This window comes from Filicampus tigris, chromosome 10, assembly GCF_054856515.1.
Source record: "Filicampus tigris isolate MCC_2025a chromosome 10, RoL_Ftig_1.0, whole genome shotgun sequence".
Taxonomy (NCBI): domain Eukaryota; kingdom Metazoa; phylum Chordata; class Actinopteri; order Syngnathiformes; family Syngnathidae; genus Filicampus; species Filicampus tigris.
The window spans coordinates 12,534,846-12,562,591 of NC_141226.1; the positions used below are offsets into that span (position 1 = coordinate 12,534,846).

Genomic DNA, 27,746 nt, shown 5'->3' on the forward strand with positions numbered 1-27,746 from the left:
GCTAGGTGACTAAATGCTAATTAATGTTTGTTTTATATGCACAACGTTTAATTCTTCAGATGGAAGTTTTATTGAGAATTTTGCATCTTCCCGTGACATTCCCTGCAAAGTGAATAGTGGATGAATGAAATAATTTATAAGTAATTTCAAGTCTTATGCCGCGAGGATGTTTTTTGAATTTGAACATCGGACATTGATGACCTCCGACAACCAGGCCTTTGCTGACATATGTACGTGTGTACCCCACTTCTGAGGAAAAATCTCTTAACACTCGCCAAACCAGAGGGGATAATCTGTCAGTCATTTTACAGTTGAGATTTAGCTGACTTTGAGCGCAACAAACGTAAAATGCTCACATTTGGACTGATTGTATTTGTGAACCTTGCTTAAGTGCTACTTTGAATGTGAGAGCAGATCCTGCTTACAAAAAAACAAGAAACAATAGCATTATCTGATCTGGCATTAGACTGCAGACTCACAACCAGGTTGTCAATCACTTTGAAAGAGCCCTGCTGATTTTTTTTTTTTTTTTTTTTTAAGAAGAGAGAAAAAAAAATGTATTTTTACAGGCAGCATGATGGAGAAATGCACCAACACGGGGCGGTGAAGAAAGCTGTCAGGAAGCATGCAAGCTCAGTTGTACCCTTGACAGACTTAGATTTGCATACATTATTGATACTTTGCACTTTTTTTTTTTTTTTTAGCTCATGATAGGCTACGGCACCATATGTTGCGTAATCACACAGAAACAGTTCCGACTTTTTCTGGCGTAAACCATCCAGCGACATTTGGCGGCAGATTGGACTTTCTTTTCCATCTTTGACACTAACGAGCTCTCAGCAGCGAAGCAGTCCTCCCATTAGCAGCACCTGCTCAAACCGGCCCTCGCTGTCCTGTTTTTTTTAATACTCGCATGTCATCTCTTTATGTAGCTTGACGTGTGTTTTATGGTTGTATTTATTTTATGCGTTTTGTTGCTTCTGTGCTTGATCACGGCGCGCACTGTGCTTTGTCCGCCCTAAATTACACACATGGAATTGCTTTGCTGTCCAAGCAGTTGCAGCTTTAATAGAACGCACTAATCATGCCTGCAACACGCACTCACTCATCCTCCTACTTCTTTATAGGACATTCATTCAATTTCAGCCTTTTAATCATTTACCAAAACGTAACAAGTCTATCAGTATTATGCTGATGGTTTTGTTACTGTAAATTTTCCAGTATATTTCACACAGGTTTTGCTTGCTCATTGAAGATATTAAATCGTTTGGGTTTAATGGTGCTTTTTTCATGAAGGAACATTTTGCCAACTATATGTGAGACATTGATGGGCAGACATACAGGAAACTCGGTTGTAGTAAGTCATTTGACAGGAGGATGGTTGGGTTGATAAAAAGTTAGTTTGGTAGATGCACAAAAATTCAGAGGGATGGATGGGCAGAAAAATCTTTCGTAGGTGACCAAAGGACAAATGGTTGGCTTGAGGGATAAGATAGTAGGTAGGTTTTGTTATGGTTGCCTGAATGGCCAAATGATTGACAACAATGAAGGCAAACGGTCATACAAAAACTCAGGTTTTATTCAACCAAAAGCACATAGAAGTGTGAAGCTCAAAAAAAAAAAAACGACAACAGGGTAAAGAGATGGACTGAGGTGGAAGGAAGGTATGAGGCTAACTCCAAAAAAAGAACCGATTCTACCTACAAAAGGAGGAATACAGGAAATGAAAAATCACAGAAGTCCTTAGTAATACAAAAGATGAACTATACGTACTTATGGAATAAATAAACAGAGACCCAACAGGTAATGACCATTGACTTTTTTAAAATGACGGACTAAGCACTGATGAAAGTGGATTTTCGTCCATCAGAGTAATCGTCACTAACCTCGTCCGTCAGTGATGTTCCAGTGATGTTCTGTCAATTTGTTTTGCAAGGGTGTACTGACTGACGGACTGACGAACTGATGATTCCAATTTGGTTCATCACGAAAAATGACGGACTGACGAATGATGGACGTGTACCTTGGCCGCTGACAGATGACGAATGACGGACCAGCAAAATTGAGTAAAATACCCACCTCCGCTAAATACCAAATGAGGCAGATTGTAATCCGGTGTGGCTAGGAGGCTCCGCCCACCAGCAAACTAAGCGAGAATGTGGACAGAAGAAACATGATGTCACTAGGAGGCAGAAACACAGAGCATGACGTGCCTGTAGTTAGATGGACGGAATGATAAATCATAGCCCACTTAAAAAAATGCTGTGCTGAATTTACTCCACTTCATATCATCAATTGGTTGCATGAAATAAAAGCATCTGGATCCAAATCCACTTTCTAAGTAGATTAGTAGATTACTTATTAAATGTATCTGGGTCCAGATGATCTTGAAACCACTTGACAAATGACATTGAGTAAATTCAACACACCATTTTTTTCAGAGTAGGTTCGTGTGTGGACCGAAGGGCAGATTCGATTGATGGACATGCATAATATGTAGGTTGGTAGGAGGATCGAAAGATAGCTGGAAGTCAGTTGTTAGATCAGTATTTTGGCATGCGAACGGACCGGCAGATCGATCCCGTCGATAGCACCCTACATCATTCCTCGTAATGGTCAGTGTTGACCTTCCCAGCATTGAGTCTTCCTTCAGAGTGACGCGTCCCTGGTGTGTCCAGTTTGAAAAACATGCATACTTCCATTAGGGTCTCGTTGCTGTTGTCGATGCAAATCAGCGCGGACCTTTGCGCCGATCGATACACGTGAGAAAGGATCTTCTCCTCAGGGACTCGTCAATGACAGAAGTCTATTAACACAATGCGCCCCCCGCCCCCCTCGCCTGTGCTGTACTCTGATTTGAAAATGTAAAAGCTGAGGGCAGCAAAAGTACTCACACGCCGAGCTGCAATTAAAGTGGAGATAGTTTGCTCAATCTTCGGAGACACGTAAATCGAACTCAACTCTTAAAAACGCCGACAGCCATGACAGACGCATCCTCACACACGCGCTCCGATATACGACGGTATCCAAAATATCACAAAATAAAACTCGGTGACAAAGTCAGCGGGATAGGATCCAGCACCCCCCCCCCAAGACCTTGTGCGGCACTGGTGTCAAACTCAAAGCCCGGGAGCCAGATGGGGCCCACGACATCATTTTATGTGGCCCGCAAAGGCAAATCATGTGTGTTGACTTCAAATTGTCTTCACTTTTTACACTACATATGAGATATTGCAAGCATTTGTTCCCAATCCCCCCCTTAAAATAAATGTAAAAGTCAAAACTATTTTCTGGCTTGTGATTTCAAAACTAGTTATCCAACAAATTGCTGTGTATATATGTTAATATAAGGTCAAATATACATTTATTTGGGTTCACAGTCGTAACGGCCCTCCGAGGGACACCAAAACTATGATGTGGCCTGTGACAAAAATTAGTTTGACACCCCTGCTCTACAGGATAATTGGTGTTGAAAATGGACGAACTAACGACATAATTTCATGCCTTAACTAATTAAACAGTTTTGAGCATGGTTATATTTTCTGTCTACAAGTGTTGCTGCACTGTTTGTGCTCAAATTGTTTCACTTTAAGCCTTAAAAGGTTAGCACAATCATTTCTCTTTTAGCATTAAGACAGCGTAATCAAGCCCATGTGGTTGTTTTAAATAAACAAGGTGTAATTCTCACTTTTATGCTTCTGCTTCTGGTTGTGGCACCCCACTGTTATAAACTGTGACATTTTTTTTGAATGTGAAATTGAAGCCCTAACTCTAATCTGAAACCCAAGCCCCACTTTGAAACATTACTTTGAAACCCTAACCCCACTTTCAAACCAGAGGTGACACAATCTGACATTCCGCTGATATAAATTGTGATCACTGTATTCGATTTTTTTTATATGCTGATTACGTAATGCCATTTCATGTATTCAATTACGCAAATAGCTTCAGTATACCTTATGTGTATTATACCTGTCAGTATCACAATGGACTCACAACATGCAGTGCTAAAAGCATCAAGCTGATCATGTGTCATGCATCACAATCCATGCCAGTGACAGAAGAATGATAATGGCTACACGGAGTGTTCTGTTTTACTTTGTTCATTTATTTATTTATTTATTCCTCACAATGGTTTAAACCGCAATTACGAAGCGTCCGCGCGCTAATTTTGCATCCATTGAGCGTGATGCTGTACTCGTTCTGCTGATTAATTCAGTTAGTTCTTTTTTGAATCAAAGCTCAAGTGATTATTGAGCGTTGGCCGGGGGATTTAGTGCGCTTGTTGTCAAAAAAAAAAAAAAAAAAAACAACACTCTGTGTCTCACTTGTATTTAGTTGAAACTTCCTCCTTCATCTATAATGGTTGCACAGGAGCCGCAGCAGAAGGTTTACTGGAATGGATGCACAAACCGGGCGGTGCGACGAATCTCAGGCCGACTTCCAATAGATCTCTATGTCTCTATGTTCATTACCTGTCGGAGACGATGATGATGAGCTGTGAGAGCCTGTCTGGGCAGAGTCAGTGGTGGTGGTGGTGGTGGTGGGTGGGGGGCGTTCTGGATGGCGGGGGCCAAGGGTGGCGTCACTCTCTCGTTTTGTGTGACAAACGAGTCCCAGGCCGGCACTCGGCTGTTTGAATTATGGAAGTGGGTGTGCAGGATTGCTGACCACACGCTGACCCCCAGGCAATGGCAAATGGTGAGAAACAGTCGGAGTCAATCCGTCAGCACTGCAAAAGAGAGAGAAAGTGAGGAAGGCAGCCTATTCCTGGCATCATTACTTTACAACCAACACTGCTTTCAATAGGCTCAACTGAACTGTTTATTTATCATTTATTAATGTATACTTGTTATGAATAATGCTGTTGCTTTTATTTTCAACTGCATACATACGACCGCTAGCTCATTCAGAACGCTACAGCTCGGTTTCTTACCAGAATAAAGAGATCAGAACATATTACTCCAGTCTTAAAGACTTTACACTGGCAACCAGCCAGCTGTAGAATAGATTTTAAAATTCTGCTACCTGTCTATAAATCACTGAATGGTTTAGGTCCCGAATACATTAAAGAAATGCTAATTGAATACAAACCCAGTAGAGTTTTGAGGTCAGCAGACTCGGACCAATTTAGTGGAGCCCAGAGTTTCATGAAAACATGGTGCATCAGCATTTAGCTGTTATGCTGCATGCAATTGGAATAAACTCTCATCAGAACCAAGCGTAAACGCTTTTAAATACATGTTAAAAACAATGCTTTTTTTCTCCATAACTATGATTTAAGGTTTTTTGAAGAATTTCAATCAACCAATTGACAGTCTGTCTGTCCGTCACTGACGAACACCCGTTTTGCTGACATTAGACGGGAAACTTAAAAAAAAAAAAAAAAAAAAAAAAAAAAAGTGGATTTTCGTCAGTCTGTGTAATCATCACTAACCTGGTTAAGTCCGAACGGACCTCACAGTCCATCATCGACGGATGCCCGTTTTGCTGATGAGAGACGGAAACGCGACCCAGACTGCATTGACTGTAAATGTACAGCAGGTGGCGGTACGCACAAAAGAGAGAATCATCAGTTAGTCAGGCTGACTAATTAATGAGCTACTGAGTAATATAGTACCTTTGAATTGAGACAGTTTTACAGAGAAGTTCTTGTGAGTTCAGATTTACATTTCTATTTTTATAGAGTGGGGTTAGGAGGTTGTGAAACAGTATTTTGCAGGCCCACACTCATTTTTAAATTTGAAGGAAAAAACATTATTTTATTATAATGGCTACTTTATTTTAGTTTGCACAGGGACTAAGAATTAATCCACCGGGACTGCACCTTTGGCGACAATGTGACTAAGGATTCTGGTTAAGGTCTGTAGAATATGTATTCATTTATCTGCCCAACTGCTGCTGGTTGTGAAGTGAGCTGAATCACCTGCCCCCATACGGTGTTTGAATCTCAAATTCAAATCAAAATCACGAGCCAAAGCACAAAATAAGACAATCAACTCGTATCTTGAGGCACCCCTGTTTTTTGGTCATAGACCACTACTGCAATTTTAAACAGTCAAAGGTACTTCATGATTTCCATGAAGTGACATCCAAAAGTGAGGGTGATTGACTAATTCTGTCGTCTGATAGCCACAGAGCTGTGATAAATTATGTCAGCTATTCTCTTTGGGAAGTACTTTGGAAAGTCATGAGTGGGAGATGAGCAACATATCAAGCATTCATCTCACACGGATGATGCCTTAATGTCACGCAAAGACGGCGGGCGGAACGCTTTGTCGTCAAGCAAAAAACAGGGCCCAGGTGCACGTTTGACAAGGGAGGACGACCAAGGCATTGCGTCTGATCTAATTAAGTCGTTGATGGCGCTTATCTGACAAACGATGGTAGCTCAGCGCCAGCCAGAAGAATGTCATGGGTTTTAGTTTCTCAGCCGAACATCGCCGATCTTGCCAATGTCAACATGTAAGGGTATTAAAAGGTTACACATCGTTACCCGCGTGCAATGCACGCCTGGCGGGTGCACGAGTCGCAAGCACCTCACCCGGGAAATGCAGCAGAACAAACAGCAAACTCAAACGACACCGACTTCCTCCCAGGCCCAAAATATTATGCCATGCGATCTGCCGGGAATAGGAACCGAGCCCTGAGAACAATTGACGCATAGAAATTGTGTAAGCATTGCAGTGTCTGTCCATATGTGTGAGGCTTTAAGGGGCGGAGCCTGACATGGGGCGAGCGCGCCAGTGTCTTAGTGTGAGGTGTAGCCGACGTTAGTGTTCATTGTGTTGGTTTTTTATTGTGGTGTTTTAGTGAGACTTGAATGCAAACGGTACAGCAAAAAAATTAGACAATATAACAGTCCTCACAGTCACATATTTATCCTCTGCATAGAACAAGTATTTATTTATTTTTTCATTCTGTTTAGTTATGCCATTTCTGTTAGTTTTTCTAAAGTACAATATTATGGAAAGTCCTTAGATTAATGCAATTTACATCAATTTCAAAAGCTTTTTGAGATACGGGTGTTTGATCGTGGTCGTGGAACTCACATTCACAGTCCTATTTGTATCATTTTTGTGGTAGCATGCAAACGAATGCAGTCAAAAATGAATATATTTTGCAAGGTAAAAATGCTGCCAGGCACTCACACAACAAATATCAACCTCGCATCAGCCTCACCAGTGTGCTCTGGATGCGCTTTGCATCTCGCATTACTTTTGTTGTGTCAGACGTGGCAGCATAAGCACCATTCAACATTTCGGTGCGTAATTCAGCGCCTAATAAAATGCTTTTATTTTTTTCCCCCGGCCTTGGACAAAAGCTATAGATACATAAACAAACATTTATGTAGCACTCACCCCTTGTTGTCATGCATTATTTGGGTTTGCATTTATATACAAAACGTGGGGGGTGAGCGGCAACAGCTGCTTTGCTATTAATGTTGCATTGGGGTGTCATACTGCCTACTATATAATTACAGCTCTCAGACTGTGCGGACTCATGGCTATACACGAGGCTCTGAATAAATCAGCTTGGGCGTTGTGAGGTAGAGAATCGGGGCCTGCGATCCCTCCACATCGTCGCAACCCCCCACAGCCTGAAGATGCATATCCGGCCCGAGGAAGATGAGCTGTTGGGCCGTTCACTCAGTGCTCAGGACGCAAGCCAGTGAATTACAGCGCTTGTGTGTGTTTGTGTGTATGTGTGTTGTTAGCTAGAGATGAACGGATACTGTGCTGGATCTGCTTAGGTTGTAGCCACAGGGAGTTTCTACGCCATTTTAGAGCTGGCATGAACGAATAGACAATGGCAAAGCTAAAATCCACCTCAGCGTTTCAATTGTTTCACTCCGGTTTGACGCTTGTGTGGACGGAGACTATTCGTAAATCCCTGAGTTGGATTGTGTGTATTGAGAATGCACGCCTCAGGGAATGTGAATTCCAGTTTACTTTTTAGAATATATGCTAGCATAAAACAGCACTGTTAGAACAAGATCTTCAGGCTCCTGCCAGAAAGCAAAACAAAAGTTAAGGGAAAGTCTACTAGAACATTTGTTATTTATTTGAGGTTAATCACATAACTAGTGTGTGTGCTAACTGCCTCTTAAACTGAGTTTGAATGTGATTCATTAAAGTGGGTGTGCACACTTCTGCAACCACGTGATAACAGTTGTTTATTTTTAACTTACACTCTCAAAAACGTTTTGAAATGATTGATCTTGGTCTCATTTTTTTAATCATCAAAAATGGCATTTAAGGGGTCTAGACTTTTTTTTTAATATCCACTGTAGATGCTATTGTTAATTACTGAGCCCATATCAACTCCATTACTAACCAAAACAGCAGCGCAAATACAATGCACATTCCGGTAGACTCTGAAACGTGGTCACACTACAATATTGTATGCTGCGCCCATGTTTATATTCCACAAGTACACTAGTTTATAGTTCAAATGCTGAGTCACTTGAATTCTGTTGCTAACCAAAACAGCAGCACAAGTCACTACTGAGCCTAGTTTGTTGCTAGGATCCACGTGGGCTTGCTTCTTTTTGCCACACACCTACCAGATGTCACAGTATCACACCATGGACAGCCTGAGTACAGATGAAGCACAAGCAGAGCTGTCACAGCATCGAATAAATCATGATGACAGGCTGGGCTGCACTCTAACACACACACACGCACGCACAAGATGCTCAGGCAGCACTGTGTCTCACCTGACCTGGGTTTAAGACCCCTCGTACCTATTGATTGTCAATACTACCCCTGGGCTCATTAGAAACTCACTTGATTAATGCTTTAAGTAGTTTTTAATGAGAAAGGCCCCCCTCCCCTAAGAGGTATAAATGGATATATTGATTTTGTGTGGAGACCCTCTTACTCAATTTGATGGGTAGGTTGGGGGAGGTGATGATGCCTTCAGGGACCTTGTTAATTAGCAAAGGCATAAAGGAAATATCAGATGGCCGAAGCAATACGCTCATAATGGAGATGGGCAGGTTTGTAAGCCTTTTATTAACTGCACAACCTCAACTTAACTAATACAGCGGCACCTTGAGATACAAGTGACCCGACTTAAGAGTTTGTCGAGATAAGAGTTAAGGATTAGACTGATTTTTTTCGTTTGTTTTTGCTTTGACTTGTGAACGCAAATTTGAGATACAAGCACCGTAGGGCTGCAGTGAACTCAACTCACTTCACAACAAGCAGAAGTTTGGCAGATATAATTATTAGTTTTAAAAAAAGAGGCTATATGCGGTTTATTGCCACTCTCAGTTGAACGTTGCTTTCAAACTAAACATAAAACACAGAGAATTTTACAGTATCAGTGTATTTATAACAACCACATAGCCTCTGCAACCTTCATGCCAACACACAACAGGAAACTCCACAGGCACACGGGCTAACACTTAGCATCTATGTGGCAGTGTTGTTTCGCTTCAGACAATGGACATCTGAATACAACCAGTGAAGCAACACATGTAGACGGATAATCTAAAAATTCTCTTCGTACCCTAAGCTGTGAATACCAAATGGTACATCTACAAGTATCAATCAAAAGTGACCATTACACTGGTCAAAAATTTTTTTACAAAATTTTTCACAAACACTAATCCTAACCCTAACACTAACCCTTTAGCGCACATCATGTTTTGATAATAATAATAATAATAATAATAATAATAATAATAACGTAGTCATATTATTATTAATTAAACGTTAGGTTCAGCAGCAAGTGGAATTTTATAGATATAAATTACACCGCATCATCCGCATGGTAAAATCTGTATTGCACGAGCTTTTGTAGGTCAACCTTAAAAACAACAAATAAAAAAAAAACCTGAAGTGCTTGAAAAAAAAGAAAATATATTTTTTAAACCAGTGTCAAAAATACATTTAGGGACACATAATGCCATCTCAGAATAAAATTTGATGTTGACCAGTGTTATTGTTTGTAAAGGCAATAAAGGAATTGCTGAATTTCGCATTCGATATGTTGTTCCTAATGAAGTGTCCAGAGGCTGCATATTTACATATCTCTGATCGTTCCATCCATTCATACAGAGGAGGAGAAAGTAAAAAAAAAAGAAAAGGTAGTCCTAATGAACCCACTTGCGCGTACGTCACGATCCACACAAGCATGGCCCCTCCTGTGTCACGTGACACCAGCGCCGGCTGATTCTGCGAGCAGCGGGCAGACACACTAGAGAGAGTGTCAGCCTGCCTGTGTGCCAAGCACCCGCCACATTTCTTTTTCCATACTCCCGCTCGGTGAGTACATCATTTGATCTCGCATTTTCTTCTCTTGTTTTAGTTTTTTCTTGATTTGTTGTTGGTGTTCCGACCACAGCTGTTGTGCGCATGCAATGCTTTCTATTCATCCCGCACGTCCACGCAGGACACATACGTGCTCGTGGAATGGTTTGGATCCGCTTGTCTATTTTAGCAGCATTCACCTTTTGCTCCGTCTCCCGCCCCTGGTCTCTTCGGTGGCTCCTTTTGCGTTGATTTTTGGGGCAATTTTACTCTGAATTTTTTGATTGTTTTTATTTTTTTGCAGCTTTGGTGGTGGAAATGAAAATCACTTTTGATTTTGGAGGATTTTGATTATTTTCCCAGCAGGTGACAGTGGAACTTGGAATGGAGTTCTTCATGCAGACGCCAGGTGAACTTTTGTTGCATGAATGCACATTTTAATGAGCTTTTCTTAAGGGGATATATAATGGGGGGAAAAAAAAACATTTCAAGATTTTTAGAAAACAAAAATCTTACAAAAAGTATAGTTATTTTTAAAGTATAACATATTTTCTTAAATAGAAAAAATACATCAAACCTTATGACGAAAAGATACTACAAAATATTAGATGAGGAAATAATACAAAATATTATATTAGGAAACAGTAAAAAATATTGGATAAATAAGTACTTGAATATTCAAATATGCAGTGAGTTTTTGAAGGTATGAGCCGTTATTCTGCCATTTTTTTTCTTTGAATTGCAAGCATAGACTTGAGGTACGTTTATGATGATGTTGTTTCTTACACCATTTCTAGGAACAATGATTTGAGATACGAGTGATTTGAACGAATTAAAGTCGTATCTCAAGTCACTGATGTACACAGTTATGACGTGATGTATAAAAAACATGAAATTAAAAATTTGACAAAATATGAGGGGGAAAATACACACATACACAAATATTAGAAGAAAATACAAAATTGTACTCCAAAAATCTACAAAAATACACCTGTGCTGATGGTGACACGGCATGCTAGTGGTTAGCATGCTTGAATTTCTGCTCTGGCCTTTTGTGTAGAATTTACATGTTCGCCCCGTGCCTGCCTGGGATTTTTCTTGATACGTGTAAATTGGTGACTTGGTGATGAAGTGCTTCCACCAGGAGTGAAAATACAGCCCATGCTAACATTTTGGGCCTTGCTTGTTTCAGTCCCCGTTTCAACAAGTAGTGGCCATTCGTCTTGTTGAAGACCCCAGCCCCAACCCTGATTGTCATGGTGATGAAAGTGGCCCCTGTGTTGGCCCCAGAGGGGATGGGCTGAGCAGTGTCAAAACAGGCCAGGTGTGTTGTAATTCTGGATCCTTGTACATGTATAGTATTATACCGAAAGCATGCAACAAAGATGTTGATAAGACACCTGGGAGCTGTTTTAAATTGTGAAAAGAATGCACGATATAGATATCCTTTAAAATATTAACTACACCGTATATAAACTCATGAGAGGCTTGTTTTGTTTTAGAGATGGGCATATACAGTAGTCATCGATTCAACCTATTGTCTATTAATAACATCTTGAAGCAGTTAAGTTGAAATAAAGTGCAATACTTGGCTGATTGATTCACTCTTAACCAGTTTGCTGTCTAAGGAAGACTAATAGGAAATTAACTACATCCATGCTATGACAAAACTCCTTCAGGCTACATTACTCTGAGAGAGTGATGCTGTGAGACACGAGTGACCCGACTTATGAGTTTTTTGTTTTTAGATATCAGTCGTCAATAGGAAAATTCAAAGAAACAAAAACACTCACCAAAACAAACATGAGTAGGGCTATGTAACAACTGACAGCAACAACAAAAATGAATCGACAAAGACAGAAAGAAACCAGGGACATAAATACAGTGGATCCTCAAGTCATGAACTTAATTGGTTCGATGAGCCCGTTTGTAACCTGAAATGTTTATAAATCAAGGTAATGTTTCCCATTGAAATGAAAGGAAATTCAATTATTCCGTTCCAGCCCCAAAACTAAAAAAGTATTATTTTTTTTACCAGTGCGTGGTTACAAATAAATAGATTGGAATTTAGAAATAAGTGAAAACATGCTATTATCCAAAATGAAAACACTTAAAAAACATGATAAGTAGTTATTGGTCGCTAACTTAAAAAAGGAGTGGAAAAGGGGGAGGAGGACTACAGCTTCCATAACAACATGGAGAAATTCAGATTCAAGTGTTTTTTTTTTAAATGTCTCTTTTTCTTTTGTAATTAATTGGTTGATTTTGGCATACCAATACAGAAAAATGTGTGTTTGTTTTTTAAAGTAAACAAAAAAAACCCCATCATAATGCAGCATATAATAAAATAATATTGTCATTTAAAATACTCACTTGTGACACATTTCTATTGCTCATTTTTACAATTATTTGTTGATCTCTTTCACACTATCACCAGCGGGCCCTTTTATTTAGGGAAGGCAGTTCTTCCTTGGAGTGGAAGTGACTGCTCCTGGCAACAGCAATCCTTCATGCCAAGACTGTTCGTATATCAAGAATAGTATGTCAAGTGAGGTAAATTTTGTACTAAAATTGTGTGTGTAACACTAAATGTTCATAAATAGGGGCGTTCGTCGAGTTCCACTGTCGAGGTTCCGCTGTCCAAGCAAACTGATGAGACACCGAGTTACACCTGGAGACACGAATGGCTCGAGGGTGCTGATTGGTTGACACAAGGGACCGGGCCGACGAGAACAGACAGATAGACAGAACAAAAACCTAACGAGCAAGACAAGACACGAAAAAAAAGGGACACGGAAAACATGAAACAAAATCAACGAAAACACAGATCATGACAGTTACTCTTCCACAATTCACTGCTGCAAGAGACTAAAATAATGCATTTGAGGTTTACAATTTCTTTGTATCACATTCATGTTGTCCAGTTCTTAGCGAGAGTTAAAGTCTTAAAGTGGAAGTCAACCCAAAGATATTTTTTCAAGAATATGTTCATTGCAGGCCCACTAGTTGAAACAAGGCATTCTGATAAATATTGCAAATGTGGAATTTTAATCCACCCGTTTTTAGCCATCTCTGAGGGCGGCCATTTTGTCACTTCTGTTGACTGAAAATGACATCACAGTTGCGCAGGGCTCAGATAATAACCAATCAGAGCTCACTTGTTTACTGAAGCCGAACCCTGATTAGTGCTTATCTGAGCCCTGAGCATCTGTGATGTCATTTTCAGTTGACAGATGTGACAAGAGTGACTGAGATGGCTAAAAAGGGGTGGATCAACTCTTATTCCACAAACGCAATATTAATCAGAATGCCGTGTAGTGAGCCTGCATAGAACACATTCTTGAAAAAAAAAGTTTGGGTTGACATCCACTTTAAAGCTTTTTTGACAAAATGTCACTATCGGGGTCAGAAAAGTGATTTTGTAAACTCTCTGTTGGCAGCCCTGGTAGTGCAAATGCATGTCAGCGGGGACATCCTACAATTACGGAAGTTAAATTAAATAAACATTCTGAGTAATAACCTCATATCAATCGACAAAATACGACAAATCACCCAGTCAATAATTAACTTCCCCGATTAATCGGTCAAGGAAATAAGGTTCAACAACCTGTTGCATAGAAGGGCGATGGGAACCTCACAGCACACGTGCAAAGTTCTGTGCAGTATCCACAAATTGGACATTTGCAGTGCAAATGTGTGCCGCGGAGAAACAAAACACTACCTGCCAATGGAGGCAGGCACAGCTGTGCGCCTCCTGCGTGCACAGGCGCTCATCTCGTTGCGTGGCGTTGTGTTCTGGACAACTGACAACCACTGTCACACATCACACACTTGGCAACTTGAAAACGGCCTTAATGAGTTGGTGACAGGGAGGGGGTGGGGGCAGTGTGGCATGTCGTCCAAATACTGGGCTTGTTCATTATGCAAACCTTGCTTGTAGATTTGATTAGTTGCTTGACATTGACCGTCAGCTCAAATGCAAAACGCATGTCGGGCAACCTTTAGCCTGTAGGTCACATATTGTATACATCAATTTAAACCGAACCAGTGTTTCCCAAACTTGATTAAGCAAATGTGCATACGTACTGTATTTTAGGTCAGAAAAACCTCATGACACACCACCAAATAAAAATGTCATAAAAAGTACACAAACTGAAACAAGAATGATCTCATCTCAATTTGCTCACACATTAACTGACCATACTCAGTGCGAAATCTGGGGCTGTTTAGTTGAACACAACGCTATTATTCTATTTCATAAGGGGCAACAGGTGGGAACACGTTATTTGTACTTTCTGCTATCTAGTAAAAGAGCATGTACCGGTAATTGTTACACCTGTCACTATACAGTGGTGACTTGAGAAACGAATTTAATATTATAATAATAACAATAATGCATAAGAGCACATTCAAACTGACCAATCAAAACACTTGTAACTCAATCTTTTTATCTCACGGGGGGTGGGCGGGGAACTGTGGTTCGGCGGTGTAATTAAATTTGTTCATTTATTCAACATTAAAATAATGATCACAGATGGAATTGTAATACCTTCTAAAATTGTGCACCCCTTCAAAAACAGAACAATTTCCTGAAGTGCACTGTCCCTGTTTGACTGTCACGTTTTTTGGGGGGGATGGGAGTCTTTAGTTTTTGCATCCTTGGCGGCGGAGGTAATCATACGCAGAGGATGACACCGGGGTTTTGTGCATGAGGCGCTTAAACTTTTCACCATCTCTCCCCTAAATCATCTTGGGAAGACGTATGACATTTGACATCTTTTGCATGCTGGACATCAGGTCAGGCTTGCTGAGCATGAAATGTGCCGCTAAGAAAACAATGCTGATCTCTGGCCGCGGATGACGCTCTGTAATAGCCGGCTTTAGGTACACATGCACTGAATCACTATGAGCCACAAGCAAGGAATGAAGTTAAGGCAGGCAGACAGACATCTATAAAGCTGGACCTAAGCCGGCTTTCTGGCCCCGCGGCGGAGGCCTTTTACTTACAGAATAAAAGAAGCCTCAAAGAGGAAATCAACCCAAGCACATTTTTTTCAAGAATACGTTCCCAGCAGGCCCACTAGTTGAAACACGGCATTCTGATTAATAATAATCAGAGCTGGGCACTTGACCCTTTTTTGCCGGTCCGGCCGCGACCCTCCACCCCGGACTTGGGTACCCTTCCGGCCGCGACCCCCCGCCCTTATTCATGAAAATTAGCACCCCCCGCCCGTTCTGCCTCGCGCCACAAAAAAAAAAAATAAAGTGTCCGTGATTGATGCCGCCGCGGGAGGGATGCGAACGGCAGAGGCTTTTTAAGGATCATTAGCTGGCTAATTTACTATTCAAACCCGCTGTGGGCATGCTTCAAACACGCTTCAAAATGCGCCACTAGTACTTTACTACTTACCCAACTGCGTGTGATTACTTCCATTGCGAGCCCCGGGGTTGGTTTTGTCGTATTGTATAATTATTTGGGTCCAATAAGTTACTTATTTATTTTGCACACTTCCCCTTCTTCACGGCCAAAGTAAAATCAAAATAAAAGCATACCAGCAAACCACTATGCAACAGCAGGTTTGCTACGGCATATTTCCGGAAGTAGGGAATTGTGTGCGTGGCATGTGTCGCAGACCTGTCGCCAACAGCACAATGCGTCGGTCACGTGAATCAATGCGGCAGTTGTCGCTCGCGCCGACGCGGGTGTAGAAAGAAGCCTAAAAAGAAGCCTTTCACTGAGTAGGCTGATATGAAATTTGGCCGCCTCGCGACCACGTCAAACGCATTAGGGGCGATTAGTGGGCCGGACTAAAATCCACTTCCGGCCATGCTTAGTCCAGCACTTTTTAAAAAATTTATGGAACATACCTTTCTCCTTTTGGCCCTTTGAATAGGTACAAACAATTATTTTAGGAATCTGGTCATTTTTCTTTTGTGGATGCAATCTGTTGTGGTCAGTGTACAGTTTCGTGAACATCCCAAAAAATGACATGAAACACGGGATGTTAGTAACCACTCGTGGCATGCCCAGTCGGAAGAACGCTCTTGTTCTCTGGAAGGGGAAAGTAGTTTGCGGGAAAAAGAGCCCATTCCTAGAAGAGGGAGGTAGCGAGATGCGGAATGTCATTGGAGTCATCGAGTGTGCAATGGAGCTAACGCACCAAAGGGCCTGGCCCATCCGCTTGTCTACCCAGTTATAAAGCCTCTTAGGACAAGTGACCTCACAATCCTGGAACAAAAAGAGGAATGAAATAGGGCACATTCGTCCAGTCAATAATGTTGTTTACATGAGCAAGCTCCCAAGATCTTTGGTTTCAGAAGTTGGACAGTGAAGCCAACTATGTTATTTTTTAAAACCAACTGGCATGTGTGGGACCAAAAGCGAGAGGTTGTGTATTGGAACATGTGCTCTTTGGCGTAGTAGTATTTATAGTAGTAGGACGGTTAATCTTGAGGCGCCCAGTTGAATGGCCCATTGTGATAGGTGCCACCTGTGAAATTGAAGCACTTATAGAATTGAAATGGGGTCACTACTGTTACAATGTGTGTACGTGATCCAGCTAGCTTTAGTGTCTGAAGTGGGATGGTTTGCCAAGACGCCATCTTTTAAGGGCCCAATTGGATGAACCCATGGGACAGGAGACACCCGTGTAATTGAGGCTCAAGAATGTTGGAAATAAGCACAAGTGGGCATTTTACAACATTTTGCTGGTCCGTCATCCATCAGAAGACTGGCTATCTGTCCGTCATTCATCAGTCCGTCATTTTTCATGACGAACTGAATTGTAATCGTCAGTCCGTCAGTTAAGGCCGCCAGTTAAGGCCGCCAGTTAATCCGTCAGAAGTCTTTTGATCTATCAGTCGGTCCCCCCCAGAAAATTTCAGAAAACGGGCATCCACCAGTGACGGACTAATGGTTTGACAGTGACGGATGGCAATTATACTGACATATGAAAACCCCCTTTTGCCATTCACTAGTCCGTCTTTCGTAAGTGGTGTCCTGTCAATCGTCAGCAAAACAGGCGTCCGTCAGTGACAGACTGACAAACCGGTCCGTCAGTTTGTCGGAATGCCCACCTCTGGAAATAAGGCCCTCCTGCTGCGTACTTCAGTGTTTCCCAACCCGAGGTTCCGCACGGGAGTCCAACAGCCAGGAAGGAATGACTACTTTAAATACCGGTCGAAGAAGAAGCTCAGAGAACGTGTCAACATTTACAAGCGGACCACTGGCGTCGTGTTCTATTATACATGTGCCAATGCCCACTGTTCCCTATTAGAGCAACTCTGTTTTTTTCGCCACGCTAAAATGTATCTTTCAACACGGCTCCCGGGCGTCTTTTCACAAACAACTGGCTCAGTGTGCGAGCGCTGTCTGTCGCGAGGCAGTGCCATTAGCCCCGCGGCGGCTTCATCTCAGCGCTGGCATCTTTTCATCCTCCCTCTCCCCCCCTTTTTTAAGAGGAGATGCCGTTTGATTTCAGCACCGTGGGCAGCCGCCAGGACTTTATTACGCCCATTCTCGCCTCAGTCTTTGCTCAGTAACCCCTGCCCTCGCCGCCGCACGAGTCTGATGCTATTTCAAGCTCTGTGACCCCCATTCAGAGGGCTCAAAAAGAGGTTTCATTCCTAGATAAGAAACAAAATGAGAATTCACGTGAGCACAATGGCTTCCTGTGTTCCTTTTAGAATTACTTTTTCTTAATCTGACACAGGGAAAACGATTTAGGTGTGTAGCCGTGTGTTACTCCGCAATAAGCAATGTGATGCAACGAGAGGACGCACACACTGCACTGTAAAATCCAATTAGTTATCATTACTTTAAAAAAGCACGCAAAACGCTTGCACTTAAAAAAAACAAGTCAAGAAAAGTAGTTAATTTGAGTTGTACCAACTACAACTTTGTTTTTAGAGTACACTTAAAAATTAGTTTAAGCAATTTAAACAATCAAGAGTACTTGATAATTTACCCCTTACCTCTACCTTTGGTACTCAAAGCATTGCACACTGTTACCTCATTTACATAATGATGACTCTGCATCAGGAGCAACTGAGGTTTCGCTATCTTGCTCAAGGATACTTCAACATGGTCACAACGGCCGGGAATGGAACTCACAACCTCGGGATGGGGAAACGACCACGCTACCACTGAGCCATGCCAATCCCTCATATAACATACTTATCTAAGTTTCACTAACTTATATTACTTCACCTGACTAAGATGTTTACTTGAAAAACAAACTGAATAGTTAAAACCATGCAAACTGGTTAAAAATGTAAAGGAATGAAAAGCAGGTTTCAATTTACTGAAACAATCTGAATTCTAATTAGACATAATAAAGCAAGATGACACAGTTTAAAGTTCAAATATAAATTGCTTTTGATTTATCTTCCTTTGAAACTTTATTAAAAAATTGCCTTTAATGTCATCCACAAGCATTGCTTTAATATTGTACAAATAATACAGTAAACAGCTTTAAAACCATAACAGTTTATAGACCACAAGAACCAATATGCTGTAATAATATGGTCTCACATTGTCCACTCATAAATAATGGAACAAATGTAATTTAATAATACACAAAAATGTCTAGCCACCTGACTTCAGAAATGCACGAAAGAGTCTCATTTACAAACAGAGCGTCGCGTCAGTGGTGAGGGTGAGTGTATGTGTGTCAACGTATGCTTCAAACTATAGAACTACTGGGCCCCCCTGCTGAAACTGTTGTAAGTGGGAGGTGTGGTGTCCTGTTTGTAGATTAAACTGGGGTGAAAAGGAAGGAGTGAGTGTACAAATGTAATGTGTGTGCGTGGTGTGCGCCAGCGTCACCACCTGCGCTCAGAGTGTGAGAGAAGTGCGCAGTTACTCACGGACGCAGCTTAGGAACATTGACTATAATCTTTTTTTTTTTTTCGAAGTAAAGAATGAGTTAAACAGCTCATTGCTCCTTCTTGTCAAACATCACAAGCAGAATTCAACTCCAATGGGAACGCAAAATAAATGTCAAAAACTACCATGTTTAAATTGGTATCAGCATGTTTTTGTTGTTGTTGTTGTTGTCATTTTCTTTAACACTCGTCCCTTGGCACAGGTCTGCGATGTTCTGATAATTATTCTTATTTGGCTTTTTACACACATACGCGATCGCCACCATTACTACATTTGGAGTTGGCGCTCCATCTTTGAAGAGGCATCTCGTTGCATTTTCCCTCGTCAGAGTTCAGTAAATTCTCATTTCCCGGTTTTCTTGTAATTCAATTTCAGAGAACCTCTTAAAACTGTTTTGACGCAAGTCTTTCTTGTGGTTACACTTTCATGAAAGACGAATCTGTCTTTGCGAAATGGCCTCAGGGAACATTAGGCGGCAGCAGGCTTTGTCGTCAAATGATTCAGAAATTACATCACTGAAATAAATATACATTTTCTTTACAAAGGAGAGAGACAGAGGGTGTAAAAGAAGGCGGGCGGGAGACCCGCATGTGCGGGTGCAGTGGTGGGATTCTAACATAGGCCGTGACGTCCTCCTATCTCCTGGCATGGAGTGATTTCTCCACTTTTGCTGCCAAATATAGCATCTCCTCCACCACGTTTAACAAAGTGGGTCACGAGGGCAGCAAGTTATTAGCTCGTAGCCAAACATGCTAACTTTCATGGCAGAAAAACTCCAACGCGTTGATCATTAGGGACGGGAGTGACCTTTTTGGATGAGACGAAAGGCAGGTGATGGAGAGTGTGATGATAAGTGTGATTCTCATCTTATTATCTAATTTTAGGAGCACTTTGGCATTGAAAAAGGAACTACAGGGTCATTCTCTCTGCTAGTCATTGCTGCTAACCTAGTGCTAGAAGCTAATGTGGAAATCTTCACCCACTGCACCTTTTTGTCTGAATGCTTGAGTTCACCATTTCATACATTTACAATATAGTTACTAAAAGTCCATTCTTGATTATCAATTCAGTGGTGCAATGAATTGAATTTGTTCCGTGGTGACACTCGTAATGCAAAACACCCATTTCTCAAGTAGTCTGTTTACATTGAATTGATTGGAAATGCAGTTAGTCCACTATAGACCCCCCCACACTCTACAAAAATATAAAATGGTGTAGGAAAGTGAAAATAGCAGTCTATAATATTGTGCTTTATAACAAAATATTGTAATCATTTAATTAAATAGACTGTAAAGAATGACACAGTTTGTTTTTACAATCCAATTTATTGTGCTGCTCCTTTGGATGTGTGGCACCTTGGCCACCGGGTGGAAATAAAATACATCATACGTCATACAGAGTGCAGACACACATGAAGAATTCTTTAACTACTACTGTGACTCAGGAAGCTGCTATAATGCCAGTAATTATTCGTAGAAGATAAAAATATATGCCTGTGAGTATTGATGTGTTATCCATGATGTGTTTTTGTTCAAATATCCATTGCTTCAAAAACCAGCACTATCAACGCTAACCATTAGCATGTCCTTGGCCTAATGCATTGTTTGTTTGCATTAAGTTAAGCTATGTTGTTTAAAATACACAAAGTGTAATTATCTTTCTTTTATCTTTAGTGTGACGTTATCTTCAGCTGGGAGCGGCTGTCTTTTTTTTGTATCGATTCACTTTTTTGGAAGAATTGTTCACTAATTTACTTACCTCTGCTTATTGTGAAGTGAGTTTGACTGAGTTTAATGCCACCACAAAGTGCTTCTCAAGTTTACGATCGCAAGTCAAAGCAAAAAAATCGTCCGAATCATGGCTCGTATCTCAAAAAACTCGTAAGTCGGGTCATTTTTAATCTCAAGGCACTGCTGTATTTGTTTTATAGACAAATGCATTTGAGGTCAGATCTGTCCCTGGGTTAAAAAGGCTGACAATTACAGATTTGATATTCCATGAGAGTGAAAACCAATTTAAATATGATAACAAGAAAATCGGAATTGTCATTGTATGATTGAATTAAAAAAAAAAGTGCTAAAGAATTTTTTTTAAAAAGTAATAAAACAGAAAAAAGTATGTTTTCTCAGATTTAAGTGAAGGAATCAGGTTTTAATTTAGGGCTTTATACTTCCCTGTTTTTGTTGTTCTCGTTGGCTTGTAGGGACTCTCATCCAAAGCTACACTGTAAAACAACAAAAAAAAGTTGAGTGAACTCAAAATTTCAAGGCATAAAACCTTGATAAAATTTGACGTTGGGCAATTCAACAAAATGTTTTAAGTTTTGCTGATGTGTTTTCCTGCATTTTCAACAAAGAAATAAGTGTTTACAGAACTAATTGTCTTTTCTATCGTCTTCCACTTTAAGGATATAAGTAAAAACAACTCAGCAAAAGGTTTTGGAGCAAACAACTCGCTTGCTTTGTTGTGCTAACTAACGCGTTGCTGAAAATGTCAATAATATACATTTAAAAGTTGTTCCAACTTAAATTAGTTTCAGCCCCAAAAATTACAAGTTGTGTTTTTTTTTTGCAGTGTGGTATCAAGCAACTTTTGTGAACAAAGGAGTTTGCGCTGGATTCTCTGTGACTGGTTTGCTGCATTTGAGTCCTTGTGTTTGTGCTGCTACTGGTTTTGTTTTGGCAGGTGCTTACTTCCCTATGTTTTATTATAATTAGGCATCAGTGACTTGAAGACTGATCAACTTCATCCTCTTTGAGCGGTGTGAGTTTCAGTCTGTCTGAGCTGCTTATGCTCTTATTTTGCTAGTGGAAGTAGTTCCTGTTTTGTTAATAGGACTCTTAGTTGGAGCTGGTAATGTCCAAATTTTTATTAGTGAAGTGAAGGCACTTTGATTTGGATCTAAATGACTAGCATCGTGCATCTCAGTACAGCTGTTTGTGTATCTATCGATTTTATTTTGGTAAATTATACTTCCTGTTCTACTGTCGGCTTGATAATACTGTGTTGGAACTGATACTGTCCGACTTGTTGAGAACAAAGCACTTTAGTTTGTATCATCTGTGAATGATGTGGTGTGAGATTTGTTTTTCCTTAACTGTGTTGAATGCAGCACCAGCATGGACCTCACAGATGAGGTTGGCAATATGTAATGAATGACTAAAAATTCCCAGATAATCATCAAGTGGCTATGATGAGAAGGTGTGAGATAGCGAGCGGCGTTGCACAGATAATACTGCCTCTATAGGTCCTACTGCTTTTATCTCCCGGCTGTCGTCGGCCTGGGTGAGGCTATAGGTTGCTTCCAATCAGATCACGGCGGTCGTGACTCATTTTAAGCGCCGGGTGCCCCCCATGTGTTTGCCACGCCTCGCAGCACCGGCATAAATTCAGCGCGAAAGTGAGAGATGAGGCTGATTGAAATCGTGATGTATTCTCTTTACAGGAGGTCGGCGCGGTCACGGGCTCACCCACAACGCAGCCAAACAGCAGCTCGCCATTCCAAAAAGGCAGTTCATTAAAGGTATGAGTAATATGTAAATGACGGGGGCTGACGGAGCGAACATAAAAAAGGAGAGAGTAATAATTTATAAGCTAATATCCACCTACCTCGCTTGATGTATGCCTTCGTGCTTCGTCTTTGATAGTCGGGCTAAGATGGTTGAAGAAGCTTGGCGTTGCAATTGTTTCACCTTTTTGCCTTCCTCATTCCCGTTCCTTCTTCTACACTACCGCTTTTGCTCACAAGTGACGGCACGTGGCAGCGAGTTAGCTAGTAGAAAATGTGAGAAGCCATTGTAGTCATTGCTCTTTCTTGTCAAACGTTACAAACAGATGGCCTAAAATGCACCACAGCACTGATAGAAGATTGAAATTAATTTGCAGAGACAGAGACAGGACACTTGCAAGACACTTTACCGTATATTCTATATTCTTCTCATCCTCCGTCCCCAAAATGGGTCCCGGACGGACGGACCTTTCCGTCCCTGGTACGGAATGCCCATCTCTGGTAATTTGGTAACATGAATTTGCTCACTACTGGATATGGCTAGAGTCCTGTCAAGCCAAATAGAATGGGAATGAAACAAAAATAATTGACACCTGCCAAAATAATACCAGTAGCAGCACAAACAGATGGACTTAAACATACCATACCGCTTAATGAAGAGCCACTTCCAAGCCTTTTTTTCCGCATAAAGTTGGTTGATAACAGCAGCTGAGAGCCCTACTAAGCCAACAAGAATGGAATGGAAAAACAGGAAGCGGAACCCTACCAAAATAAAACCAGTCAAAGAGGAGTAGAAAACTTACAAAGATAAAACTATAACCAATACATATGAATGAGTGGACTGTACCACACCAATCATAGAAGATCCGAATCAAAGTCCAATTCTCCAAAAAAGTTGGTCGATAGCTACACTAATGAGAAAACAGGAAACTGAAAAACTACCAAAATGGAACCAGTAGCAGTACAAACACATGGATCCAAAAGCAGGACACTGCTCATAAAAGATCCAAACTGAAGTCCTTTGCTCACAAACAAATAATGGTTGATACAGACCCTAGCTGAAGGTCCTATTGTTGGGAAAAACAGAAAGTAGAAACCTACCAAAAATCAAACAAATAGATCAAATAAATAACAAATAACTGATCTGGTAAAAATTGTTCACAAGAAGTTGTTTGATTTTGGCTCCGGCTTCAAATGCAGCTTCTTACTTTTAATGACTCGGTTTTGCACATTAGCGCTCAACAGTCCTGTCAGCGTTTCCATGGTAAACAGCGACAGCATTGTCTTATTATTATTATATTCCCACAATAACCGGCAGCGGTGTGTCGTCCCTGCTGCATTAGCCACTGTTTACTGTGCAAAGGGGGAGATTAGAATCCGCCGGGAGAGACACGGGCCGGCGAGCATGTGTCTATTCATTAAGCCCTTAATTGCTAATTGAGTCTCGGAATGTTTCCGCCATGCATTAGCCGAGTCATTTGCGCTTTTAGCAAAGAAAAAGAAAAATAATGGATAATTATCGCTGATAATGGAAAGACGGTCTTATTAGAAGGGCACTGGCTTTGTTTTTAACATAATGTAATGTATATTTAAACCCATATCTGAAAATGTACCATTCCATTTGAAGCTCCTATTTTAGGCTCACTCTTCCTACAGGTTAGAATAAATAAATAAAAACAGAAGTAAATATTTATAAAGTCCACTGATAGTGTAGTGGTACACACGCCTGAGTTGTGTGCGGGCAGCGTGGGATCGATTCCCGCTCAGTGACAGTGTCTGTGTGTGCCCTGCGACTGGCTGGCGACCAGTTCAGGGTGTTGTCTGCCTTCGCCCATTGACGGCTGGGATAGGCTCCAGCAACTCCCCGCGACCCTGTATAGGATAAGCGGTTTGGAAGATGACATGACAATATTTATAAATAAATAATATATGCATTCCAAAACTCTGACAAGGAAACTCGTCCAAATGAGACCCAACCTTACATGCGGATCATAGCAAAAGCATGCTAAAGCATGGCATCAAAGTTGGAGTATTTACAGTGTTTGCCATAAAAAGGGAGTAGAAAAATTATTCCCCCCCGAAAACAGTTTGGCCAGTTGACAAGAAATTGGGTGGACATATCAATCATAAAAGGATGTGTAAAGACGTCTAAGGACCCATGCCTGAAATTGGACAAAAAATCAGCCATTCCGAATTGACGTGGCCATTTGCAGCAAGTATTTTTGTTGGATTTTTAAAAGGCGAAGTCAACACAAACATATTTTTTTCAAGAATATGTGCTATACAAGCCGACTAGTTGAAACAGGGCATTCTGATGAATAATGCGTCTCAGATTCAGAAAACAGGTCAGCCGTGATTGGTGGTTGTGAGCAGTTGTGATGTCATTTTCAGTCGACAGAAGACAAAATGGCCTCCCGAAGAGATGGCTAAAAACGGGGTGGATTTTGCTGCTTAACTTATATTCCACAGTCACAAAATGAATCAGAATGCTGTGTTTCAACTAGTGGACCTGCTGGGAACATATTCTTGAAAAAAATATATATTTGGGTTGACTCCCGCTTTAAGGAATTTGCCTCAACTGGAATCAGGTATCTTTGACAGATGGTGACGCTAAAGTTGCAAAGCTTTTTTTTTTCCTGAGGCCATCAAATGTGGGTGGCGAATGGCATCAAAGTTTGATGACCATTTATAGGATTCATCACCGCTTGCAGTTTGAAATCAGGCTGCAGGTTCCCAACCCCTGCTTTGATCCATTATGCTCAATGATTACATTTCATTTAGCGCTAATGTAGCTTAACTCCCTAATCCATTGTTTAATTTTGACTTAATGCGTGTTGATCAGTTTCATTCCCTTGCCTTTGTGCGTAAGGTCATGAATTATAGTATACGCAGGCTCGAAGGACCAGTGCTTTTAATCACTATCATCCGCTTTCATGTAATTTGCCGCAGCGTATTTTTTAATACCTCCTCGTATTTTATGACACGTCAGTGCATAAAAGCAGAGTGAGCGGACTTGTGCCGTGCCGTAGCTTTTAAATTAAGACAGTAAAAAAATGTAATTAGATTTGAGTCCACACTTAGTCCCTAATGCGTTTGGCTGTCATTCAAAGTAATTAAAAAAAAAGATGATTATAGCCACGTATCCGCAGACTCTGCCGCTTGATTTCTTTACACTCGCCTGTCACTGTGCTTTGATGATAGCACAAGTGACATGTTTAATGTGTCACAGCAGACAGTTCATAAAGACGTCGGCAAATTAAACACAACCTTATTTCACACTAATGATGATGACAGCGCAGGTGAGACTCTTTGCTTTGACGCATCATTAAACATGCCATATGTAGCAAGATGACCCTAAAACAACACCTTTGTGGTCGTATTAAAGAGAGAATCGTCTCTGTCGTTGCCACCTCAAATGGCGTTTGTTTATGGTCTATGACAGGAGTCTTAAAGCTGAAAGTCAACCCCCCAAAATTCTTTGCAATAATATGTTTTATATGCGACTCACTTGTTTTCTGAAGGTGAAATATGATTGGTCGTTACCTGGGTCCTGAGCAGTGGTGATGTCATTTTCAGCCGACAGAAAGTGACAAAGTGGCAAAAACGGTTGAATTTTGCCGCTTAACTCATATTCCACAAACGTATTCCACACATATTTCACATTAATCGGAATGCCGTTTCAACTAGCGGGACTGCATAAAACATATTTTAGTAAAGAACATTTTTCTGGTAGACTTCCACTTTAAAAAAGGTTAAATTTAACCTCGAAGGAGAAGTTACAAGAATACATTTATAATTCTGCATGATTTTTTTTTAATGAATGTATCATGAAATCTGGATATTCCTCACTGTAAATGTACTTTTTGGTACCATTTTTCAATTTTATAATAATAAACTGTAACTTTTTTTCTCATAAATTGTCCTATTTCTACTTCAACAAATCTTAATGTTTTATTTTTGAGTACAGGAACATGTTTTATAAAGTTTCATTTTATTACCATTAAATTGTTCCCAAAACATACCCCCAAATTACCCCAATTTTTTTTCTCATAAAATATATTTTTCCCTGTAAAATTAAAACTTATATTCCAGCAATTTTTCTTCTCCTTTTACTTTTTTTTTGCAAATATTTTCAAATTCATCATCATAAAATATGTATTTTCCAGTTAAATTAACATTTTATTCTTGCCATATTTCAACTCAACATTAGTATTATTTTGTGAAATAAATCTACATAATTTTAACTTTGTGCATGATTAATTGATTTAATACCGGTAAATTATGTATTCATTTACAGTTTAATTGATAATATTAATCTTGTATCTTGAATCTTGTACATGTGTACATGTTATGTTATTATTGTCATATTTTGGCCTGAAAAAAAATTGTTTTCCTTAAAAATAATAAAAAAAAGTGCCTTTGATTGGCTGGCAACGATTTCAGGGTGTACACCTCCTACTGCCCAAAGACAGCAGGAATAGGTTCCAGCACACCTGCGACCCTTGTGAGGATAAGCAATTGAGATGGATGAATAAAATAAAATTTTGACTTCTTCATGTCATACTCTTCACTTAATATTCTGTAAATGAGAACTTTTTGCACTGTGCTTTACGTTTTTTTTAATTAAAATATTTGCAGTATATTTCTATTTTATTATCATAACATTACTAGTTTGATCTAGTAAAATTTGCATTTTATTCTTATCATGTTTCGACTGGTTAAATTGAAGAGCAAGTGTCATTCATCTTCATTTGTGTCTACATGACATACTGCCATGGTGGGCACAAAACAAGGAGCAGCGCAATAAATTGAATTGCAGAATGAAATCTTGATGTACACACAGTTTAATTCGTTACATTCTATTTAATTACAGTATGTTATTATTGCACTTGTGAAGTGTGGACCCACACTCTGTTTTTTTAAAGTACAATATTATAGAGTTGTTTTCTTACCAAACAACACACATATTTTTCCTTTTTGTGGGGGGCAGAACGGATTAGCGGTATTTCCATTCATTCCAGTGGGGACAGACGATTTGATATATGAGGGCTTTTGAATTACGAAGGTGGTCACGGAATGAATTAAACTCATT

The 27,746-nt window shown here is 40.4% G+C and overlaps 1 protein-coding gene across 6 annotated transcripts in view; it reads left to right on the forward strand.

The window, feature by feature from the left end:
* The first annotated feature begins 10,152 nt into the window (after nt 1–10,152).
* ralyla (RALY RNA binding protein like a) overlaps nt 10,153–27,746 on the forward strand; it is a 52,373-nt gene continuing 34,779 nt past the window's right edge. For 2 of the 6 annotated variants that reach the window (XM_086043270.1, XM_086043267.1), the window contains exons 1-2: nt 10,153–10,274; nt 22,592–22,669. The gene's annotated coding sequence lies outside the window, so the exon portion shown is untranslated. Of the gene's footprint in view, nt 10,275–10,563; nt 10,669–22,591; nt 22,670–27,746 lie in introns of all 6 variants that reach the window. The other 4 variants (XM_086043268.1, XM_086043269.1, XM_086043271.1 and 1 more) reach the window with 4 other exon arrangements.